Source organism: Cricetulus griseus, assembly GCF_003668045.3.
Source record: "Cricetulus griseus strain 17A/GY chromosome 1 unlocalized genomic scaffold, alternate assembly CriGri-PICRH-1.0 chr1_0, whole genome shotgun sequence".
Lineage (NCBI taxonomy): Eukaryota > Metazoa > Chordata > Mammalia > Rodentia > Cricetidae > Cricetulus > Cricetulus griseus.
In genome coordinates, this window is record NW_023276806.1 from 82,537,825 (window position 1) to 82,560,069 (window position 22,245).

A 22,245-nucleotide genomic window follows, 5' to 3' on the forward strand; every position below is an offset into this window, starting at 1 on the left:
ATGTGCTGAGTGGGATATTTCTTTTCAATGCTTTAAAATCATATTCTGTTTGGAAACCATTTTAAGAGTCCAAATAATTAGAACTGGCATATTAGGAATCATGAGATGACTACAAGTTATTTTTTATAGTGACTGCTGTGTGTCAATCATTTCCATGACAAAACATTTACTCAGAAATTATATAAAATGACCCAGTTAAAACTGGGATGTTAATGTAATAAAGATTAAATCACTTTTTAATGGTCTTTGGGAAAAGCAAAAGCAGGACAGACTAGGGGATTGAGAAACTGTAGTGTACTTAAAATTGCACAAGTACAAAGAGTAAAGCAATGAGGCACTTTTACTCTTGATGAGATTTACTGGTTTAATATGGTGTGTGTGAGAATTTGTGTGTGGGGGGGGGTAAAAGACTATGTTTCTGTGATAATTTTTGCAAAGGTATTTTTGTATGTTTGCTATTATCTTCAACTCTAGCTATCTAAGTGATTTTATGAACACTTAGTACTTTTTTATTGCTTGAACTATGTCTCTGTTGGCTCTCTTTGTACAATGTTGAGGAAGAAGATGAGTGCTACTTGTGCACAGGAGAAATACCATGCTGGTTTCAATGTTACATGAAGGATTTAAAGGTATTGGCAAGTTTGCTCATGTCAGTGTATTCACATTTAAACAGCATTGTGAAAAATGAATTTTGAGTGTCTAAAATTCATCAAAAATGCTGCAAGAAGTAATAAACTATACATCTGTTTAGGTTTGTTTAAATGAGTCTCCCCATCCCCATCATGATGCATATGGTGAAGGGTTGAGCCTGAGTTTTATGATGTTTCTAGTCCCAAGAACACTAGAAATACCAAAGATATTGCACTATACTAATACACATTATGCTGTTCATGGTTGTGAGTCTTTCTCTGTGCCACCAGCCAGATCCTAAATCACAATCACAAATCACTTAATATTAATTATAAAAGGTCGGCCAATAGCTTAGCCTTATTTCTAACTAGCTCTTATATCTTAAATTAGCCCATATTTTTAATGTATGTTCTTTTACCTGGCTGAGTTACCTTTACTCTGTATTGCCCATGCTGCTTCCTCTGCCTCTCCTAATGACCCTCTTCTTCTTCTCAGCATCTTTTCTGCCCAGGAAACATGCCTAGCTATTGGTCATTTAGCTTTTTATTGAACAACTCAGAGTGACACCCCTTTACAGTGTACTTAGAAATTATTCCATGAGAGATGTAAGCTGTGGGACTTATTCCAAAGTATAGGAAAAATCCTACAACTGAAAACAATGAAAAATGAAAGAGATCATGAATGAAGAATTGACTAATCAAAAGAAGTCTACTTGATCCTAGCTTGAGGGAGGATCCATGATCCATGGAAGAGTATAATGACTAAAAGAAAGAATGAATGTAGTTGGTAGAATCAAATTCCAAGACACATGAATATCAGATAAAGAAGAGCAAAGAAAACCATAGAGCAATAACAACAAAAACATCCAACTACTAGTTATTTACAAACATAATTTAAAGGAATAGAAGACTTTAAGATTGGAATATAATTGAGTAAAAATAAATACTTAGTAAAATAAATTAGTACAAATACTAACAAAAATCACTTATTTAGCCCTCAATATATCTCAGGCACCATACTGAGATTCTAACTATACCTGTCTCTAGTAAATTGATTGCATGGATCTTCCAGTCATTTATTAGTTGATAAAATGGACTTCAAAAGCATTGAGAGTAAACAGTGTGAGGCTCTGCTAGAAAACACACAAGCCTATGGTGTCTCTGAGGATAAGAGGCCAAAATCCTGAGTTTTGTTTCATAGTTATTATGAAGCACAGTAATAAGAAATGCGTAGACACTTGGTTCGCCTGATGGTATGACTCTAGAACAAACTAATTCAAAGAGGACTGGGAACATGGCTCAATAATACAGTGAATAGCTAGCATACATGAGGACCCAGATGTAATTTTCAAAAACAGGAGCAAGGGTGTGCTAACAAAAACAATACAGCTGAGAAGTAAATAACACTCCTGAATAAGAAATTCTCTTTAGAGGTGTATTTTGAAACAGCTAAAACAAATACACAATAAAATATATATGAGCAGAATGTAGTATTGAAAACACAAAGACAGGAATATTATATTTAACACAAATAAGCAAAACTGATTTATCCCAGAAAAAAAATCCTTGAGGGCATCATTTTTTAATATAAGATATACATAAAAGCTATGACAAAAACTATATAAACAAAAGTTGAAAATACAGCAAACTGACTGTCAAAGATCAGAGCTTGAGGGAAGGTAGATATAAACAGCAACTAGAAATATAATAAAACAGGTGACAATATGACTACTAATATTTTGCTGAAAGATAGGGTGTTGATGCACATCCCAGAAAAGTTCCTCTCATAGGAATATGAAGTAAGTATCCCAGAAAAGAACAGCAGAGAAAGAGAAGATTAAGGACAAATGGAACCTAATTATGAGTGCTATGATCACTGACAACTTTATACACTGGTGTGTAAGGAATGTGAAAAGCAGCAGAGCTGAGACAATAAAAACAACTATAAAAGACAAATTATTTGCTCTTCTTTAGACAATATATATATATATAATAATTATATATTATATATATATATATATTGGATATATATATACATGGGATATATATATATATATATATATATATATATATATATATATGGGAAAACCTCGATAAACTGTGATTTTATAGGCAAAGATATTTGACTGCAAATGTAGATAGCTTGTATTATTTACTTTCCCTAGATAAATGGTAGCAAACAGTACTGGAGGACACTTCAAAAGTACTACATTTAAATGGCTTCTTACAAAATTCTAGAGAAATTTGAGCATATTTTTCCACAGATTATAAGCATATTAACTTCTAAGTTGTATTGTGAAACAAGTATGTTTATTCATTCATAAGAAAACCTCAGATACACCTTCATAAACACAGGATAATCTCATAAAAAAATGTAAAGGCAGTGGCCTGCAGGAAACAAAAGCAGCATCTCCCAGCACTTACTAGCTACACTCTGGAAACCACAGCTTTTTCCAGGAATTCAGAGTGGGTTATTGAGGAAAACTTCACAGTAGAAACATATACAATGTGGCCTAGAATGATTGCTCCAGGACTCCTACACTAATTTATTTATAAATCTACTGAAGTCAATCATGATAGACATATTGACATATTTCATAGATGAGAAGTAATTTTTGACTTTCAACAACAATTATTCATGTACAGGAGATCACAAACATCTAAACTCAGTGTAAAGATCATAAACAAGGGCATTCTTGTAAACTAAGTGGGCTACGTGGTAGGGGGCCATACCCACTGCCATCATTTAGACTCTCCAGAGTTATCAGTCATTACAAGTAAAGACATATTTATTTAATACCTAAGAACTTCTTGAGAATTAAGTTAAAAATAAACTAGTAAAAACAAAAAATTTCCTGCAATGCAGGGAAATATAAAGAAATGAATGTTTTTCCAAGAAAGACAGAGAATATACCACTTAAAATAAAAGCAATGACACAAATAATAAAAATATTGTAATAAGCACAAAAAGTTATACAGGATTTTATTAGAGGTTTGAAGCATTGTGAGAAATACAGAAGTCTTGAATAAGTGTCCTTTCACACTTTTAGTTCTTGACATATAATGAAAAGTTCTTTTTGAAAAGTCCTAATAAACCTTTTAGTGTAGAAAGGCTGAGTAATTTAATAGGACATTTCCCAGCATTTCTTGTACCAATAAATATAATAGATAAAAAAGAAAACTAAACAGCAAATTTCTGAAAGCACAGAAAGAAGAAAAATATATAGAAAGAGAGATGTAGTGGAAAGGTAATAGTGAAGATAGGAGGAAATAAAAGGCAGCAGCTTGACAGCAAAGTTGTGGGTGTGTATGTGTGGGGGGTGTGTATGTATGAGTATATATGTGTGTACACAGATTCCTAATACTAGTTTGAAATAGTGTAAATTCTTTTAAGAATTTCTTCAAAATTCAATATAAAATATTCAAAAAAGAGAATATTAAAAAATTATAAGAGAATGTAAGTCAAAAAAGAAATAAAGATATAAATGGCTAACAGTTCATTACATAATTAATCTTTTTAAGATTAAATCATTCAAAATGAAAATGTTCAGGCAAAAGTGCATATGACCTTCAACACAAAGAGCTACAAAATTGTTTGTATTTTAATGTAGTAATAAGGTTTTTTAAGAGAATGGAACCTAATGCCCTAGTAACTTTATTAGATAACAACCTCCCTACTCATCCCATTATTAACCAAGGGCACACTGCAGTTCCTGTTCTTGGTGTTTGTGTATTCTCCCACCCACAAAATGTAATATTGGCCACACAGTAAGTACATTTTGAATTTGGACTAAAAAAGTATCATTGTTTCCAATCAAATATGTATGTTTCAATGTCATTCTTTCTATTCATGTTTTCCAAAGGCCCAGCAATCCTTGTTTGATGGATTACCTTAAAAAATGGCTGTCCCCTCGGCCCCAGCATTCCAGAAGTTACATCACCATACCTGTACCCTCTAGACAAATACCTAGATTTTCTACAGTTGTGTAGAGTGGGACTAAATTTGATATGTGTCCATTGATGCTTTTTGTAAACTCAAGGTGCTCTTTAAAATCATGGTGAACAGTAGATGGAGGTTTCTGTCCCACCTGGTCCTACAGACAATTAGTCCCAAATAAATACACGGAAACTATATTAATTACAATTGTTTGACCAATGACTCTGACTTCTCATTGTCCAGCTCACTGTTAATTATTAACCCATTTCTATTAATCTAGGTATTGCCACAAGTCTGAAGCTTACACATAATGCTCCGGAATGTTACTCCTTTGGCAGCTACATGGCATCTCTCTCTAGCGACCCTCTACCTTCCTCTTCCAAGACTTCTCCTAGTCTGGTATTCCTCCAATACTTCCTGCCTGGCTATATCCTGCCTGTCTGTTGTCCGGAACATCTTTATTCATCAACCAATAAGAGAAACATTATTCACAGTATACAGAAGGATCTCCCTCATCAGTGACCTGAGTACTCTTCACTGCTTGTCTGCTTTCTAATCTGCCAAGAAAGAAACACATTTTAACAGCTTCTAAGAAGTTTGAAACCAAAACAATTTAGACTTTGGAAAAATGAGAATTATTTGCATGGTAGCAGATGGGAAAGAGAGAGGAATATTTAATGATCATGTTTTAATATAAAATATTGGTGGACATTAAAGTCTAGTAAGATTATGTTTTCCTATGTGTAACTACTACAGTATTTACCCAGAGATTCAACTCATCTGTAAGTTAACTTATTAGTCCTGAAAAATTTAACTGAATAAAATTATGGGAAATGAACTTCCCAAGATTCCTGCATCATAAAACCACATCTGTCATTTATTTTTAACATAAAGTTTTAATCTAAGAAGTTCTCTTTGAAAGTTTTCTGCAGTAAATTTGCTGGCAGTTGAGAACAAAGTAGTCAGTTCCTGAGTTTTGACACTCTGCAGATGCCTGAGGAGGACCACCTGCAGACACTGGAGAATGGCTCCTTGGGTTAGGGATGTGTGAGGGCAGGTGGGCCTCCTTGCTTATCCTGTGGGCAAAGCATGCTGAAACTCAGCAGGGAAGGGAAGAGAGAAGACAAGACAGGTCTGAAATGAAGAGCACATGGAAATAATTATCCAGATAGACAGCTGTGTCACAGTCAGGGGCCACAGAGTGCATAGGAAATTGAAACTATAAGACAATGAAAAATAATTACCTAAGAAAAAATTCACTGCAGTGAAATTGAAATATTAGCTACCAAAAATCTCAAGTACTAAGAGACAATTTCATTGTACTTCAAGAAAGCTTGGTCCATTCTGGAAATTTTCTAAATTTGTTTCTCTTAAATCTAAATCCAAGCACCTGCTATTTCCTGGAGATCATTTGTGTTCTGATCAGCTCAGCTGGTAATTTCTGTAGCACACAAACAGATCCACACAATGGTGGTTCTCATCTCACTTGCTAAAACCACCTAGAGACATTGAATTGTATGCCTCTCCTTTTCTTGTTTTCTCTCTTAATAAGTTGATCCAAATAATAAAATAAAAATGAACTCCAGGAGGCAAGCCTTTCCTAATGAGAAGTAAATGATGGGAACTGCACATAAGATTGAGCTTTTTATTATTATTATTATTATTATTATTATTATTATTATTATTATTATTATATTTATATGAAAAGAGCAATAATGGCAATAGGTTATGCATCAATAGCAGCAACAGGTTTTCCAGGTTCTGCAATCATTTGAACAAAATTGTAGAGATATCCAGCACACTGCATTTAAAAAAAAACACAAAAAACAAACAACAACAAAAAGTAAAAAACAAAATCCCAGAAAACACCACAGTTCTGTTAATCTTGTGGAACTTGACACTATTTTTTTTTAAATTAGCTTCTCAGTCATCATCTGGAAGGAAATCATTCTGAGCAACATCATTAAAAACAGCTCTGATAAAACATGGTCACTACTATGTATCATAAAGCAGGTCCATATATGAGTGAGTACATATCATGTTTGTCTTTTTGTGATTGGGTTACCCTTCTCAGAATGGTTTCTTCGAGTTCCATCCATTTTCCTACAAATTTCAAGATTCCATTGTTTTTTTTGTTTTTTTTTTCTGCTGAGTAGTACTCCATTGTGTAAATGTACCACATTTTCTCTATCCATTCTTCGGTTGAGGGGCATCTAGGCTGCTTCCAGTTTCCGACTATTACAAATAATGCTGCTATGAACATGGTTGAACAGATGTCCTTGTTATATGAATGTGTTCCTTTTGGGTATATGCCTAGGAGTGGAATTGCTGGATGTTGTGGTAGACTCATTCCCATTTTCTTGAGGAGTCGCCATACTGATTTCCACAGTGGCTGTACAAGTTGGCACTCCCACCAGCAGTGGAGGAGTGTTCCTCTTTCTCTGAATCCTCTCCAGCATAAACTGTCATTGGTATTTTTGATTTTAGCCATTCTGACAAGAGTAAGTTGATATCTCAGAGTGGTTTTGATTTGCATTTCCCTTATAGCTAAGGATGTTGAACACTTTCTCAAGTGTCTTTCAGCCATTTTAGATTCCTCTATTGAGAATTATCTATTTAGTTCTGTACCCCACTTTTTAATTGGGTTGTTTGATGTTTGGGGGACTAGCTTCTTGAGTTCTTTGTATATTTTGGAGATCAGCCCTCTGTCAGATGTGGGGGTTGGTGAGTAACTTTTCCCAGTCTGTGGGCTGCCTTTTTGTCTTGCTGACTGTCTCCTTTGCCTTACAGAAGCTTCTCAGTTTCTGAAGGTCCCATTTATCAATTGTTGACCTCAGTGTCTGTGCTAATGGTGTAATGTTCAGGAAGTGGTCTCCTGTACTGATTAATTCAAGGGTATTTCCCACTTTGTCTTCTTATAGTTTCAGTGTAGCTGGATTTATGTTGAGATCTTTGATCCATTTTGACTTAAGTTTTGTGCAAGGCGATAGGCTTGGGTCTAACTGCAGTCTTCTACATGTCTGCAACCAGTTATGGCAGCACCATTTGTTGAAGATGTTTTCTTTGTTCCATTGTATAGATTTGGATTGTTTGTCAAAGATCAGGTGTTCATAGGTGTATGGGGTAATATCAGGGTTTTAAATTGTATTCCATTGGTCTACCAGTCTATTTTTGTGCCAATATCAAGCTGTTTTCAGGACTATAGCTCTGTAATAGAGCTTGAAGTCAGAGATGGTGATGCCTCCAGAAGTTCCTTTATTGTATAGGGATGTTTTGGCTATCCTGGGTCTTTTGTTTCTCCATATAAAGTTGAGAACTGTTCTTTCAAGGTCTGTGAAGAATTGTGTTGAGATTTTGATGGGGATTGCATTGAATCTGTAGATTGCTTTTAGCAAGATTGCCATTTTTACTATGTTGAGCCTATCTATCCAAGAGCATGGGCGATCTTTCTATTTTCTGGTATCTTCTTTAATTTCTTTCTTTAGAGACTCAAAATTCTTATGGTACAGGTCTTTCACATTTTTGGCTAGTGTTACCCCAAGGTATTTTATGTTGTTATTAGCAATTGTAAAGGGCGATGTTTCTCTGATTTCTTTCTCGACCTATGTGTCATCGGTGTATAGTAGTGCTACGGATTTTTTTGAGTTAATCTTGTATCCTGCCACTTTGCTGAAGGTGTTTAACAACTGTAGGAGTTCCCTGGCAGAGTTTTTCGGGTCACTAATGTAGACTATCATATCGTCTGCAAGTAGTGAGAGTTTGACTTCTTCCTTTCTGATTTGTATTCGATTGATCTCCTTTTGTTGTCTTATTGCTCTCGCTAGGACTTCAAGGACAATATTGAAGAGGTATGGAGAGAGTGGACAGCCTTGTCTTGTCCCCGATTTTAGAGGAATTGGATCGAGTTTCTCTCCATTTAATTTGATGTTGGCTGTTGGCTTGCTGTATATTGCTTTTTTTATATTGGGGTATGTTCCTGTTATTCCTGATTTCTCCAAGACCTTTATCATGAAGGGGTGTTGGATTTTGTCAAAGGCTTTTTCAGCATCTAGTGAGATGATCATGTGGGGTTTTTTCCTCACTCTGTTTATATGGTGGATTACATTGATAGATTTTCATATGTTGAACCATCCTTGCATCCCTGGGATGAAGCCTACTTGATCAGGGTGGATGATTTCTCTGATATGATCTTGTATCTTTATTCGATTTGCTAGGATTTTATTGAGAATTTTTGCATCAATGTTCATGAGGGATATTGGTCTATAGTTCTCTTTCTTAGTTGTGTCTTTGTGTGGCTTGGGTATCAAGGTTATTGTAGCCTCTTAAAAAGTGTTTGGCAATGTCCCTTCTGATTCTATTTTGTGGAACAATTTGAGGAGTATTGGTATTAGCACTTCTTTGAATTTCTGGTAAAATTCTGCAGTGAATCCATCCAGCCCCGGGCTTTTTTTGGTTGGGAGACTTTTGATGACTGCTTTTATTTCCTTAGAGTTTATAGGTCTGTTTAAGTTGCTTATTTGTTCTTGATTCAATTTTGGTAAGTGATAACTGTCCAGAAAATTGTCCATTTCCTTTAAATTTTCCAATTTTGTGGAGTACAGGTTTTCAAAAAATGACCTGAAGATTCTCTGAATTTCTTCAGTGTTCGTTGTTATGTCCCCCTTTTCATTTCTGATTTTGTTAATTTGCATGATCGCTCTCTGCTTTTTGGTTAATTTGGATAACGTTTTGTCTATTTTGTTGATTTTTCTCAGAGAACCAACTCTTTCTTATATTGATTCTTTGAATTGTTTTCTTTGTTTTGACTTTATTGATTTCTGCCCTCAGCTTGATTATTTCCTGGTGTCTGCTCCTCCGGGGTGAATTTGCTTCCATTTTTTCTAGAGCTTTCAGTTGTGATGTCAGATCTCTGGTGTGACTATTCTCTAGTTTCTTCATGTGAGCACTTAGAGCTATGAACTTTCCTCTTAGTACTGCTTTCAAAGTGTCCCATAAGTTTGGGTATGTTGTGTCAACATTTTCATTGAATTCTAGGGAGTCTTTAATTTCTTTCTTTATTTCTTCATTGACCCAGGAATGTTGCAAATTTGTGTTGTTCAATTTCCATGAGTTGGTAGTTTTTTTGAACTTTGATTTGTTTTTGATTTCTGTCTTTAAAGCATGGTGGTCTGATAAGACACAGGATTATTCCAATTTTTTTGTACCTGTTGAGGTTTGCTATGTTGCCAAGAATGTGGTCAATTTTTGAGAAGGTTCCATGTGATGCTGAAAAGAAGGTATTTTCTTTTGTGTTTGGATAGAAAGTTCTATAAATGTCTATTAATCCCAATTGGGTCATAACTTCTGTTAGTTCCTTTGTCTCTTTGTTAAGTTTCTCTCTGGTGGTCCTGTCTAGTGGTGAGAGTGGGGTGTTGAAGTCGCCTACTATTACTATGTGAGGCCTTATTTGTGATTTTAGTTTTAATAATGTTTCTTTTACGAATGTCGGTGCCTTTGTATTGGAGGCATAGATGTCTAGAATTGAGACTTCTTCCTGATGGATTTTTCCTGTGATGAATATGAAATGACCTTCTTCTTCATCTCTTTTGATTGATTTTAGTTTGAAGTTTATCTTGTTAGATACAAGGATAGCTACCCCAGCTCATTTCTTAGGTCCATTTGATTGGAGTATCTTATCCCAACCCTTTACTCTGAGGTAGTGTCTGTCTTTGAATTCAAGGTGTGTTTCTTGTATGCAGCAGAAGGATGGATTCTGTCTTCGTATCCAATCTGTTAGCCTGTGTCTTCTTATAGGTGAGTTAAGACCATTAATATTGAGGGAAATTAAGTTCCATTCAGTGTTTATTCTTGTTTGTTTTTCGTTTGTTGTTGGGTACTGGTATTGTATGTGGCTTTATCCTGCCTTTTATTTTGTGTTCTTGTAGAGTGGGATTATCTATTGCCTATGTTTATGCGATTGTAGTTAATTTCCTTAGGTTGGAGTTTTCCTTCCAGTACTTTCTGTAGGGCTGGATTAGTGGTTACATATTGTTTAAATATGGTTTTGTCGTGGAATATCTTTTTTTCTCCATTTATAGTGATTGAAAGTTTTGCTGGGTGTAGTAGTCTGGGTTGGCATCCATCTTCTCTCAGAGTTGGTAGACTATCTATCCAGGACCTTCTAGCTTTCAGAGTTTTCATGGAGAAATCTGGTGTAATTCTGATAGGTTTGCCTTTATATATTACTTGGCCTTTTTCCCTTGCTGCTCTTAATATTTTTTCTTTATTCTGTACGTTTGGTGTTTTAGTTATTATGTGATGAGGGGACTTTCTTTTGTGGTCCACTCTATTTGGCATTTTGTAGGCACTTATACTTTCATTGGTATGTCTTTCTTTAGGTTGGTAAAGTTTTCTTCTATGATTTTGTTGAATATGTTTTCTGTACCTTTGAGTTGGGTTTCTTCACCTTCTTCTATACCTATTATCCTTAGGTTTGGTCTTTTCACGGTGTCCCAAATTTCCTGAATATTTTGTGTTATGGATTTTTTAGACTTCAGATTTTCTTTGCTTGACGAGTTTGTTTTCTCTAGTTTGTCTTCAGCTCTGAGATTCTGTCTTCCATCTCTTGTATTCTATTGGTTATGGTTGCATCTGTGGTTCCTGATTGTTTAGTAAGCTTTTCCACTTCCAGCATTCCCTCAGTTTGTGTTTTCTTTATTGTCTCTAATTCAGTTTTTCAGGTCCTTAACTGTTTCCTTCAGCTATTTAATTGTATTTTCTTGTCTTTTTTTGGCTTTCCTTGATTTCTTGCATCTTTTGGTTTGTCTTTTCTTCCATTTCTCTGAAGGATTTTCCGATTTCCTCTCTTAGATTCTCTATCATTTCCATGAAGTTGTTTTTAAGGTTGCTCTCTTCTGGTTCTTCTGTATTGGGATGTTCATGTCTTGCTGGTGTAGAGTCCCTAGAGTCTATTGGTTTTCCTGTTGTTGGATGTGTTCTTATATTGTCGTCTTCCCATCTCTTGTTCCAGTGGGTACAGTTGGTGTCACTTCCTTTCCTGCTGTGTATGGGTCTGGTGTTCTCTTCAGGTGTGTGCAATTGACTTTGATACTCTGGTGGGTTTTTACTTGGGTACAGGCAGGTTTGAATCACTCTCCAGGTAGGTGAGAGCAGCACTGGCGCAGAGATGTCAGCAGACTCTGGGTTACTTGGTCCTCAGGTGTCGAGTCGTCCTGTCGAAGATTCCTCTGGACTCTCTGCACACTGTGGGAGCCTGGAATGGCCCAGTGAACTCAGTAGAGACAGGATCCCAGGGTCCTCAGGGACCGATTCTGTCTGCAGATCCTGGGGTGGGATTTGTCAGGGCAGGCAGGTGGAAGTTGGGCCCAAGTTAGGGGCCGAATCAGCTTACCTCTGGATTCTCTGCACTCTGTGGGGACCCGGAATGGCCCATCGAACTCAGTGGAGACAGGATCCCAGGGTCCTCAGGGACCGATTCAGTCTACCTGCAGATCCCAGGGCTGGATTTGCCAGGGTGGACATTTGAAGATGGGCCCAAGTTAGGGGCAGAATCAGCTCACCTCTGGGTTCTCCGCACTCTGTGGGGGCCTGGAATGAAGACTGAGCTTTTTAACAGCTAAAAATAATAAAAGGCTAACTCTGCATAACACCATGCTGTTGAAATCCCCTGTATTCCTTCTACCCTTGGTAGCCAGAGACCTGTTGACAATGACTTGGTCCCCAGTATCCCAGTATACAGTCCTCTAATCCATTAAATAGAAATTATAGTGATAGCTACACTATCAGATCATTGTGAAAAAAAAACAAATGTATTTAAAACAATAAAAATAGTGCCTATAGATAGTAAGAATAGGCAAACATACAGTATTTCAGAAAATTATGAGACAAAGGATAATTAGAATCTAAGAAAAAGGAAAACAGCAAGGGGGTAAGAAGAGAATATTATTATTTTCTTCAGTGTTTCAAATAATGTTTTACATATATTTTGAGAATACATTAAAACAAAAATTGATACAGCCAAAATTGGAAAATAGGTAATAGATGGGCAGTTATATATGCAAATTAATGCTCAGCTATCATGAAAAAAAAGAGTTAAATTAATTCAGGGCCCTGAAAGCTACTGGTCAGAATACATTTATTACATGCTAATTTAATCAGGCATTTGTTACATTCACAAGCATTCTATATGTTTATTCATACATGTACACACAAACATTCTCATTTGCATACACACACACACACACACACACACACACACAACACACACATATATATATATATATATATATATATATATATGTACTTGAGAAACACAAAGTTTAAAACCTATAGCACTATATCACACCTCATAATGATGTGTAATATCAAAAGATGGAGCAATTTAAGTATCTTGTGTCACCCATAACTTCTTTTTAAAGGCAGCTAATTGAGCCAGCTTGGCAGCATGAACCTGCAATTCTAGCTACCTGGAAGAGGGAGGCACAAAGGTCAAAAGCTCCAGAAATCTCTGGGCCATAGAACAAACTCAAAGTCATTATGCATAAAATAGCAAGGTCCTATCTCAAAATGTACAATGAAATGAAGGCTGGGAATGTAGCTCAATGCTAACATCATAAATGTGCTTGCCTAATATGCTGAAGACACTTATTCCAATCCCCACTACAGAGTGTTTTTAAAATGTATTGCTACATTTTCATTTGGTACCAGAGTCACAATTTGATTTCCACTGGAATAGAAACTGGCAGCCCTTCTTTCCTACCTGCTCCTGGGAATTTTTCAATATGATGTCCACTGTCCACTTGTAGTTAAGTCTGAAATCTCATTTTGCTGTCTTGTGAAAAACAGGTGGATGATATCCTCTCACCTCTTTATACCAGAAAGTGTTACCTCCCATCCCAGTGCTGTTTAAAAGACCCCAATTCTTCCCAACTCTGCATTTTTCACATGGTGTTAAGATGAACACTTCCTTTTCAGACAACTCTCTGCTGCTACCTGAGACAGGGAGGAATGAAGTAGCCTCTGGACAGAGCAAGCTGAAACTAGCTGAGCATGAATTTCTGTAGCAATGAGGTAAATGGGGTTGAGTTCAAGTTCCAGTAATGCTTCTAATAGCTTTTTGATGATTTTCCAAGTTTTATCTATTTTTTTCTCTATCTGTAGTTAAATTATATCCTTCCCCATTGCACATTGTATATAATAGTGATACAAATGAACCTAAAAATAGCCTCGTCTGTTATGTTCTCTTTTGCCCTAACAATGAAGTAATTTGGTAGACTGACCCACAGTGCTTTTATAGCCTTCACATAATCTAGATAAGCACTCTAACAGAGGCAAAGATTTTTTAGATCTACATTTAAGGATGATTTAGGAACATTATACCTTTGTGATGCCTGAGGGAAGAGTAGGAAGGAAGATGAATGAAAGTGAAATCCATTAAAATAAAACACACTGAAAAAACCACACATGTTCTTCCACTATTTTTGAAGTCTCTGCTAAAATAAAACACCCTTTAATTTACATAGATTTATTCAGAGTATCCAGTATTATTCAGGTGATATTATTCTCAGAAACAAATTTTACATGTTTATATTTTCAAACTTCATTATATTTTCTATAGCTATATTCTTAAATTTTTGAATAATTTTCTCACTAGGACTTGGGTAAAACCTTTTCTAAACATTATTATGAAATACATTTTAACATTATTCTGGATGCAACATGAAACAAGTCCTGTTAATTATACATTCACATTTAATGAAAATAAAATCAGTGAAGCGATTTGAGAAAGTAACATAAGGCATAATCAGGCCTTCAAACACATCATAGATCATGGATCTCACAGGTTTGAGCCTCCTGATGTTAGTATTATTGTTACTGTTTAAATAATAACTTCATTAAAATTTAAAAGATTTTATTCATGCAATTACTCCCAAAGCAAATAAATTAATTCCTTGTTCTATAATTACCTTTCAAAGGCTTCCAATAAAAATTTTCACAAACATCTAAATTTCTTACAAAGTATATATGTGATGAAAACTAATGACTCTGAAATAATTTTCCAAGTTTGAGTATGTAGCTATCTACTCATTTCTAATGTTCACATGTATTTGTGGTCCATCATATATTTCCTCTTTCTTTTCTTTCTATCCTTAACAAAGGACAAAATGCAAAAGATTGAATTTATTAAAATTTAAATACTTGGTCAACACTTTAGTAGTTGTAATAGTATTGTTGTGAGATGAGGAGTTAGAGCTAATATTGTTTTAAATATTTAAGTGTTTGTTTTCTGATTTGCTAGGAGTTCTGCACACAGAGATAGAAGAGGAAAGTTGTATTTATGATATATATGTCAACCATCATCTGCCACTGTTCATTGGTACCAAAAGAAAAAGACAAGCAAACTAAACCAATCAGAATTTTTTCATGCACACTAGAATAAGCATTTTAATGTCAGCTCTTAGCTTTCAAATTTCTATTTATATAGGCAGTCAATTTCCCCCATCATCTCAAATATATAGATTCTATTCCCCATGTGTTCTCCAAAAGAATTCATGAACAAAAAATGCATTAGAGCAAAGTAAGCATTTCTTCTGATAACTTGCAATGAAGGAGAGAGATAAAGGAGAGAGATAAAGGGCACTTGCTTTACAGTGCCCATAGGAAACATTCAGAACAAAACCTACCCAGGAGGAAATTCTTATCCCCAAACCCCATCTTCTTAGAGTAAGATTTTGCTTTTCCCCAACCCTCCTTTTTCTAGGTTCTATAATTTGACTCTCCCTCTAATTGCATGGTCTCCTAATATGTAAAAACATTAAGGTTTATTCTGGCTTTTGGTCTCAAAATGTAGATCCAAGTTCAAATCCAGGGATAGCAAAATACAGCCCAAAATGGTTGTCAAGGCCAGCTCCTGGAGGTATTATGCTATCCCACAGAGCTCAGCCTTCCAAATCCTTCTGTCCCTTGACAAAATGCATGTCTCAAGATAAATGTCAATTAATGAACTATTCCTCTGCTTACAATATTTAGTGTTTCTGTGAATATCAGAAGAATAATGGTAATCTTCATTCCCAACTTGACTGTATTTGTAATCACCTTGGTGATATAGCTTTGGGTTTGTCTGAGAGGACATTTCCAGAGAATTTTAGGTAAGGAGGAATAACCCACCCTGAGTGTATCTGGCAGCATCACATTGTCTGGAGTCCTGGACTAAACAAAAGGGGAAAAGGGGAAAGTTAACGAACTGCTAGTATTCACTTCTCCCTGCTTCTGGACGCCTCTCATCATGTCATCCCTGCCATCATTACCAGTAATATTTCTTACACCATGAGTCAAAATAAATTATTCCTCTGTCCCTTAAATATTTTGTCACAATGGGAGAAAAGTAACTAATTAAGCACATTAACTGCTATTAGTTAATTAACAAGACAGGGAGAGACTAATGGTTTTGCCTCTGTCAAAATGACAGTACAGTTAGTGAGGTAATCTAGGATATTGGGATAAAAACAAGAAATGTGACCCAAGAGCTAGCACTTGTTATTTAATTCATTATTCCAAAATTCTTTGATTGAGTGGCATTAAGAAAGGAATCCCAGGGTCACTGGCTACATCTTAAACTGGTGACTGCTCTTTAATGCTTATTCTACCCATAGATCTCATTGAAGAGTCTCAACTCCTGTTTTATCAGTACTGTGCCTTCAGGTTTCTTAAAATGTGGATGGAGTTTGTATTAGTTTTCTACAAGTTTTATAATTATCAGAAAATACAAGTTAAAGGGAGAATTAGAAACAGCAAACAGGAAGAAAAGCTTTTCATAGCTGTTACCCATACCTCAGCCATTACATAAAGGGCTGTGCCTCTATAGTGACTCCTCCTGAGAGGCCAGCAATTGCTCCCATTGCTCTTGCATTATAACTAAAGCATCAGCACAGCAGAGAAAGAGAAGCAGTGCCTTGGTGTTGTGGTGTTGTTATGAACAAATTAGAATCATTTAGGATATCACAACAGTTTCCATGGGCCACACCTTGATCAATGGAAAACCTTAGATATATCCTTCCTTAGAAGACACTGTATTAGTCAGAATGACCTAAAATACACCCAGGAAAATTTATGTGGAAGCCATTTTCTTCGAAGAGAACACAGATTCTAAAGTTATGCAATGTAGCAGGCCAAAATGTTGTTTAGTTGTCTGAAAGTTTCATCTCATAACATTGCATATAGTTTGATGAGTGCAATAATGAATACTGAAAATAATAGCCTACCTTGTTAAATATATGAAAGTTACAATAAATTTCAGGGATATTACAAATAATTCATCATATCAAAAGAAAATAAATCTTTGTATAACATCATTTTGTTATTCCATGTCCAGTCATTAAAAAAAACAAAACATGTAGAGTAAATAGCTATTTGTAAAGATGTACTTATTCTTCCAATTACCTTAATTAATCATGCATACATACATGTATTTTCTATAAGATATAGTTTTTAGTTTGGATATATATATATATATATATATATATATATATATATATATATATATTATTGATGTAGTCATCTACCTAATATATAGAAACAAAATTGAGCGAAGATCATTGATAGAGCACACTAAAACACTTTCAATGCTTAGATGGCTCAGTATATAATGTATTAGGGAATCATGAATGAGGACCAGAGTTAGGCACAACAATGGCAACATAAAGCTAGATGCAGTAGCACATGTCTGTAATCCCATCAGATTCAAGGGGCTCTTCAGAAGCTTGCTAGACAGGTAGCCTGGTGTGCACAGAGGTGAAAAAGAGGCCCTATTTCAAGACTGTAGAAGGCCTGACCCCAGAGGTTGTCCTCTGACCTCCACACATTCACTGTGGATCACACACACCTCCTCCCTTACACTCATGACCTTCACACAGACACACATGTGCTACATATGCACACATGAAAATCCTTCCAGAAATTCTACAGGATATTTCAATGAGGTATTTTTGAAAGACTCTCATCTATTGAAAAGCCACTCAAGCTTTCCCACTTGTGAATTGTTCTCTTAAGAACCCTAAAACACACATTTTGTCCCTTCTGACTCCAACTGTTTCATTAAATGAATGAAGTCTTAAAGTACCACAATATCATTAATTAAATAATACAATGTAATAAAACTGTCTCTAAAACTTGAAGGCTTTAGATTTGGGTAAGAAAGGTTTATCTACTCCATTGGTCGTCAGTTTACAGGGAATTCAAGATCAAAATGGTCTACATTATTTTCACAATAATCTAGAGTCACTGGCTCCTACTTGGTCATGGAGCTGATAGGGGAGCCCTGCTGGCAGGCCTACATCTAACTTGCTTCTTTAGAAAGTCTAACACTGTGGATGCTGGCCATGGAGTCGTAATGCTTTCTTCTGTTTTCCAAAGATATGATACTAGCAAATAATTAGCCTTTCTGAGTCTTAATTTTCTTATTTAACAAGTCCTTATAAATATGAAGTCATTTTCACATGAGACTTCCCCCTAATCCCAAACAAACCTAAACAAACTAATGTGAAAACCTATGGTTATACTGAACATAATTATAGTGATAATACTCATTTGTTTAATTATAACACAGTAATTGAGCAATAATCAGTGATTCCATTTTGAATAAAATATGCATATTCTATGGATAATTAGTACAATAGGATGGGCAGTCTCTGGCTCTTGTTCACATCTGTGTGTCTTCTCTTTCAGGAAACAGATTTATTAGATCACAAGCAGCACATCCATTTGGGAACTTCAGCAAAGAATGAACGCCGAACAATCCTAAAATATGGAGAACAAAATTAATCCTTACCAAATTAAAATTTTTTGACAGTTGAGATCAAGTCATTTCTTTTCCTACTACTAATGCAATATTACCTCAATAATCAGGTCAAGTAATTAAGACCTATGGGACTGTCAGGAAATGCAGAACAGCATTTCTCAGAGATTGCCTGGGCCATGATCTCTATGAGGATTGATACAAATATCTGCCCTAAAAAACTGAATACTCTACTTTAGGATATTTGCTAAGTACCAGCCAAAGGTGCCTACAATTTAAAACCAAGACACTAAAGTGTGGCTAGTAGAGCAAAACCACTGACAGGACCCACAATTTGTTACAAAGGCATTTTCTATGGTTCCATGGAAGCCATAGAATTGGCATATAAGTGTTGTCAAAGGACCTTCATCACACACAGTAAAATTTTGAAACTACTAGCATGATTTCAAGAATATAGTTTGTCTCAGAATCAACCTGGAACTATTAAACACTTGAAAAACCTTCCTATGACCATTGTAAATTTTAAGAATCCCCAATACAGGAGGAGAATATTAGCCACAAATCAATATTTGTTTGAAATTTTAACTGAGATCTGTATTTACGAAGGAGTATGTAGGGTATATTTGCAGCTAAAACACTGGAACTTGCACCAGACTGATGCATAAAGCAGAGGTTGTTGCAGATGGACTCTAGAAAGGGAAGTCAAGGGGCTTTGCATAGGACAAATCTAATTCAGAAACAAATGCCCTATGTTGTGATTTTTGTATAAATGGATTATGTGACTGCTCCATAGTACTTTAATGGAAAGGTTTTCATTGTACATATAAAGGAGAAAACATATTGCTGAATGGGGGACAAGCTCCAGTCAGTAACAGGGTATAAGAAAGAAGACCTCAGAGTAACAAGGGTGTAAGAAAAAATTATCTATCTGAGGGCTTTTAGAGATAACTTTCTATCTATCTGAGCAGAAAAATAATAAAAAATAAACACTCACTTTATGATGGTAAATAATTCTTACTTCATCTTAAATAATCCCTCTGGGAATCTCTCTGTCTCCACACAGCTACATTCTTTACAGCTACATATCTCTCTTTACAAACATACATCCCTCTCCTCCATGGCCATAGTCTCTACACACAGGTGCATCTATTTTCACGTGGCTACACATCTTTCTTTTATACAAATTTCTCTTCTCTTTTTTATATACATCTCTTTTCTATACAACTTTATCTTTCATATATATATATACACACACTCAGCCACAGCTATACATTTCATCTACATAGCTCTCTCACCCTACAGGACTTTACACAGTTCCTTCACACTCTCTCATGAGTCCCTTTGAATAGCAGCAGCTCTTTTACACAGAATTCTCTTTCTCTCTCTCTCTCTCTCTCTCTCTCTCTCTCTCTCTCTCTCTCTCTCTCTCTGTCTCCCCACACACACACACTCATACCTCTTCTACATTATTTACTCACTCTTTCACTCACTACTCACATCTCTTTCATGCTTCTGTTCCTTCATCATCTCTGACATTTCTCTCTCTGTCCATTCAACTACATCCTTCATTCAGCATGCGCACGCAGCTCTTATATGGCTCTATACAGCCACCTCTCACTACACCACTGCTCCTCTCACAGTCAAACCCTAGACAATTATATCAATTATATGTTACATTTTCAGGGTCCAGCCCATTCTCATGACACAAGATAAGTCACACAGTTTCTCTTACCCTAGGGTGGTCACATTAACTGGCCAGTGAGTTAACTGGTCACATTAACTTATCCATGCATGTAGCCTAAATGGTTAGGGTTCTCGACAGAAAGTAAATAGTTGGCTGAACCAGGAACCTTTAATATAAACTGAGGCAGTAGCTCGGAGTAAAATGATAACTACTGAGAAATTTATATCTACTAAAGTTGCCTCAAGCTCGGACCTTGAATCATCTATAAAGAATACCTGAGAAAATGACTTCGTATATTTGTCTTTGGGGGAAACCATATATTAGTCTGGGGGCAGGGCAACCAGCTTGCTTTGGATAAGTTCTGAAGTCTAAAACTAGCTGTCTTTGTGACTGAGAAAATTATTACTTTCCTATGCCAGTCTGAATAATAAAAGATAGTATTTTTTCTTTCCTTTTTGTATTTGAAATAGAAACAAGCCTGTTTTCCATGTCAATCCCAGTTCCCTCTCCCTCCCCTCCCCCACCGACCCCCCCATCAAATCCCCTTTCTGCTCCCCAGTGCTTTTATTCATCAAAATTATACGGCTTAAGCAGAAATCATCTTTCTGATCATCCATAGCTATATGTGTGTAAAATATCTGGAATATATACATGAGATAAACACACAAGCAGTGAAAAACACCCATAGCAGTTCTTAGGGAAGAAATTAAGTGGCACATGAGAGAAATTACAAACAGGAACAATGTCTCCACAGTCATTGACCCTATGGCTCTCCAACAGAGAGTTATTCCATTCTTCTGGTGGGCTGACCTCGTTATTGACCATGCTTGAGAACAGACCACAAGATAACAATACAAAACTCACTTTAAGAGTTTTATCAGTAAAGAGTAGGGAGAGGGGGTGTGTGCAGACCTGTCTGGAAGAAACATGGTGAGAGAGGAAGTAGTTCGGCATGCATACGGCGTCTGGCGTCTTAGTAGTCATGTGTGCGCATAAGGCCCTGACGGTTGCCTGAATGCTATTGGTGCATGCATCGCCAACCCTGGAAATGTTAATACTTGGGATGACTGAGCAGTTTGCCGAAATGCTGACAGCCACATGTGTGACCGTGGCACCCGGAAATGACAACATTCCAATCTTTTGTTTGTTATAAAAAGTGAGGGGTTAAGGATAGCCTTGTGTGGGAATAGGAGCATTGGGTCTCTCGGAACTACTTCAAGCTGACTTAGTTGGTACTGGTCATCCCTAGGGGGCTTGTCCTCGGGTGCCTGGTTGTTTTTCCTATTTGATCTCTGTGGAATCATCTGTGCCTCTTGGACCTGACAGCTTGAACAAAACAAAATGCTGGTGAGGCAGAAGATGAAGTTCAGAAAAAAATTCCTTAGATTCTGGGAATTGAGGGAGCAGGGTCCCAAGATGAGGGGGATTCCCATGATGAGGGAAGGGGTTCCCGGGACCAAGGAAAGGTTGAATAATACTTATCTGGAGTGAGTCTGACCTATTTGGGTGGATCCAATTCAGCTTTCTTGGAGCTTACAAGAACTTTTTAGTTTATAAAAGATGTAAGTTTTAGACATATTACAAAGCAACCAAAGTGAATTTAAAATCCTGGACTTGTAGTTATGATAATATAGTGCTTGAGTATAATATTTAATACTCTGCTAGAGTTGGGTCAATAGCTTATCAGAATTTTATTGGTTAGTGTTAAAGTTATAGACAGTCACACACACACACAGAGAGAGAGAGAGAGAGAGAGAGAGAGAGAGAGAGAGAGAGAGGAAACACCAACTAAACTTTTTAATTCCCATATTAAACAAACCTTAAGGCACCTGTTTTGGTTTTTTGTTTGTTTGGTTTTCATCATCATGATTATCACCTTTGTCCTGCGCGATAGTCTTGCCGGCAAGAACCACACAGGACATTCGGATCCTTCTGCAGCAAAGCTTTAATCGTCTTGAGAGGAGAGCATAAGCTTACCAGAGCGGAGACCCCGAGCCAAGAATCCCATCCCCTAATAAAGGCTGGCAACCGCCGCCTCGGACGTGTCACCCCATGATTGGCTGCAGCTCATCGGGCCATATGAGGCCACGGAATAGGCAGAGATCAAGGAATGGAAAATTACCCAGTGCCTGCGCAATAATCTTGTTTACATTCGGTGCCTGCTGGATGCAGGCGCCATCTTGTAATGGAGAGTGCAGGGACG